At 43.9% G+C, this 4,027-nt stretch overlaps 1 protein-coding gene across 3 annotated transcripts in view; it reads right to left on the bottom strand.

The window, feature by feature from the left end:
• LOC121622331 (pleckstrin homology domain-containing family G member 3) overlaps positions 1 to 3,704 on the bottom strand; it is a 35,111-nt gene extending 31,407 nt beyond the window's left edge. For all 3 annotated transcript variants that reach the window (XM_041959281.1, XM_041959282.1, XM_041959283.1), the window contains exon 1: positions 3,587 to 3,704. The gene's annotated coding sequence lies outside the window, so the exon portion shown is untranslated. The remainder of the gene's footprint in view (positions 1 to 3,586) is intronic.
• Between the last annotated feature and the right edge of the window lie 323 nt (positions 3,705 to 4,027).

Genomic DNA, 4,027 nt, shown 5'->3' with positions numbered 1-4,027 from the left:
TAAAAAACGACTCATCGGTTGGATCAGTTTTCAGTTTTTGGATGGTCTGTTGGATGGACGTCAGATATGGTCCCACAGAAACAAGGACGTCCTGTGTCCGCCGAGGAGCGTCTGACAGACCCTGATTTTTACTGCTCCGTTCAGTGTTTTGACTGGTTTTAATGATCATTTGGCTGCTGTTAAAAAAACTCCTGAACAACTACCAGTGAAGGAACTAAAAATAAGGCAGCAAACTCTGTCTTTGCTCAGCATCCAGGGTGAAACTCGGGTGTCTGACAGAGCACCAGAAAGTTAAAGGTTGTGTGTTAAAGCCAGTAAAGCCTGGACGTCATCAGACACGTCCTCCTTCTGGCCAGTCCTGCTCACAGATCTGCTGACCCCCCCAGACCTCCAGACCACTGCAGCCAACACAGCAGACTGCAGCAGCAGAGGACCGCCAGGCCAAAAGACAGATTTCACCTTTGTACTGCTGTTATTCAGTCAGCACAGTCAGTGTTGGACAGATTTTATTCAAATGATGCTGCTGTTGCCACGAGCACACTCTGACACCATCGACAGCACCAGCAGAAGTTAGGAGACAGAAACAGGTGAATCTGGTTCCCTCCTGTCAGACTGGAGTTACTCAGCTCTCAGGTAAATGTTCTTTAGAGCAGAAGAGGAAGCTGCACAGTGGTGGTGGTTTGAAATCAGACATGTAATTGTTCACTTCTGCTTTCCAAAACCAGAAAGCTCTAACCTGAGCTGCTGTTATCTGGAGACGGAGCCTGTTCAAACTGGCCAAAGACGACCTTCCATTGGTCCTTCTGTCCTGAAGGTCTTCAGTGTCCTGGAAGACTTCAGCGTCCTGGAAGACTTCAGCGTCCTGGAAGTCTTCAGTGTCCTGGACAAACTGGTCCGGGTACTTCTGGTCAAACTTTACCTGATGATGGACCCTATTCTCCACGGTTTTGTGTCAAAGAGGCCACATGATAACATCTGAGACCTTTTTCCCCAAAGTGCTTTTAACAAGATCAACTAAAACTTTCATTCTAACAATAACAAGAACAGCAGAGAATCACTGATTTTATCTCCTGTCCTGACCTGGTCCCACCAGGTCCGACCAGGTCTAACCAAGTCCAACCAGGTCAAACCAAGTCCCACCAGGTGCAACAAGAGTAAAGTCAGGTATCAAGCAGCAGAATCCATCACCTCATTCTGGCTTCTGGTCTGCAGGTTTTTACTTGAGCACCTGAATGAATCTTTGAACTTTGTAATGAGCTGAAAGAACAAATCACCTTCGGCAGAAACAAACCAAACTAGTTTCTTTTCTTTTTGGTCTACATATATATATCAGATAATATTAGAAAAAACAGAAATAATTATTGTAAAATACAACCCTGATTCAAAAAATTCTGGACTCTGTAAAACATCAGTAAAACCAGAGTCAGTCATGAGTCCATGAAGTTAGATCCTTTATCCAATCATGTGCTCGAGGACTTGGAAACGTTTCTGGAATCGGGATCGTAGACTCGTGTTCTTTAACTGGCTGCTTGTGAAAACACAGTTTGTGGTTTCTCAGGTGACGACACCTGAATCAGCTGTCTGTGTCTGACAGACAATAATGAGGGCAGAACAAAAACAAAACACTGCGTGAGGACTGAGATCAGGACTGAGATCAGGACTGAAGAACCGGACCGGCTGCCTCACAAACACAGTCTGATATCACATGTCAGACCAGCAGAAGGTGTTCAGATCTTTACTTAAAAACAGAAGGGACAGTCTTTCAGATCTACTTCAGTAAACGAGTCCGACCACTTCCTTTCCTGAGGTCACATGATCAGACATGTTTGTATGTGATGTGATAACATGGGACAGCACAGTGACTACAGCCGCCTGTCAAACCAATTCATTCCAGAATAAAGCCGCATGAGACAGAAATCAAGTACAAGTACTTGTTTTAATTGTACTATCGTGGTGGAGGAAATGCTGCCAGTAATCATTACTGATCACTTCCTGTTTGCACGTGAAGTCTGTGAGGTGTTTCTACGTCTGTTCGGCTTCACCTCCAGTCGAGGCGCAAAATGCCACGATTTTACTTCAAAACATTCAAGAATGAAATGAAATCACCGACAGTTCTGCAGTGATGTCAGAGACGTCCATGTGACGTCCAACATTAGCTTTCAGTCGCTCAGTACAGGGAGTCAGCCCTCCTTGTTTTTATCTGTGGTGCAGTGCATTGTGGGACAGGCCTGGAGGACTTGGTTTATTGTTATTTGCTCACATGATGGGGACTAATAATTACAGAGATTAGACAGACGTCTCAAACAGTGAGATCAATACTTTCATTTATGGCCTGTGATCAGACTGTTTCAGCACCAGCTGGCAGCGGTCCAGGTCTGGTTGCCGTGGTAACCACAATTCTGAGGAGAGACTGAAATCTCCTTGAAGGTGGCGTGTCTGAGCATGCTCAGTCTGCAGCCTGTCACAACCTGATCAGGTTGGGAATCTGATCTGTTACCATGGAAACACGTCACCGTACAGACACTGATTCAGTTTCTTCTTTGATTGATGTGATCACTGGACAAACTTTATGTTCCTGTTTCATGCTTTCTCTTTTTTATTTTGTTCTTTCACTGTGAAACCCTCTGAACTGTATTAACGAGACTCCGCACACGCGCACGCACGCGCGCACACAGTTCATAAACAAACCACACCAACAGCACAACAACAACAACAACAACAACGACAACAACAACTACACAGTCAGTAATAATGAAGTTTAATAATGAAGTTTTGTATGAACTGATGTGAAACCATCCTGCAGCATCTGGATCTGTATTTGCGAGCGAATCTCCGTTTAAGAATACTGAAATCAAGGTTTTTGTTTTGCTTTTCTCAAAGGTACAAACATGACGACACACGTCCACTGGCTTTTCTGAACCATTTAAAGCCACTGTTTATTTCGGGGCATAATGTCTCACCATGCAGCTTTTAAACTGATCAAACCTTGAAAGAGTCTGACTGATTCCCTGTTTCTTGCGCTGACTCGCTGCCGCTGTTTGGGCGTGTTTTGTTGGAAAAGGCTGCGAAAGAAACCGGCAAAAGTTTAAATACACAAAAGATGGATGCGCTCTTTTATATAATATTGATGCCGAAATAAACGCTGCTTCCATCTGAATCCAAAAACTATTAAGATATAATAAAACTCCGATTTTCTTTTTTAGAAATGCACGAAATCCTTAAATGGCAAGATTTCCTATTGGAGTTCTGCATCGGCAACCCCGCCTACAGTATAATCTACCAGGGCACCGAGTGAAACTTAAACTTATCGAGACTTTGAAAAACTATGATTTGTTTTAACTTCCAGTCAGTCTGAAGCAGCAGGAGCCAAACTCAAAGCTCGGCACAACTTTCCGAGTGTCTGAAGTGTCTGGAGTCAGAATGAGGCGGATTAAAAACACACTTCCGTGTAGAGAAAAGTCACTGAGTGTTTGATTCATCTTCAGACTGTCAGAAACATGCAGAGCTCATTTCCCCTGAACGTCCTCAGAGTCAAACTGTTCTCATGGTTCGTTTGTTCCGGAGCGAAGACAAACTTTCAACTCACCTCGACCAGTTTCAACCAACGCGTCGAGAATCTTCTGCCGGGTATCATCCACACTGACCGAGTCCGCTGTCCGCCTGTCAACCGCTCACACTGTCCCTCAAATCTGTCTGTCTCTCTGCCTGTCTGTCTCTCTGTCTGCCCGCCGGACACACTGCGCATGCGCCTCATTTCAAAGAACAATTTAAAAAATCCTGCAGAGAAAAACTTCAGCAGAACACTGAGGGTTCCACTGAGAACCAGCAGACGGTCTCAGATACATACAATACATGACACAGTATGTGTGTGTATATACATATACTGTATACTTCTATGTAGTTTTCCTTTTCTTTCTTTCAGCTAAACTTTGATCTATTTTATTGATTAATTCTATTCAAACTAAAATATCTGAATGTTTGAAGCACCACCTAACATCAGACTGTGTTGATGCTGTTTGGCATATTA

The sequence above is a fragment of the Chelmon rostratus genome, chromosome 18, assembly GCF_017976325.1.
Source record: "Chelmon rostratus isolate fCheRos1 chromosome 18, fCheRos1.pri, whole genome shotgun sequence".
Lineage (NCBI taxonomy): Eukaryota > Metazoa > Chordata > Actinopteri > Chaetodontiformes > Chaetodontidae > Chelmon > Chelmon rostratus.
This window is presented reverse-complemented; position numbering and strand designations above follow the sequence as displayed.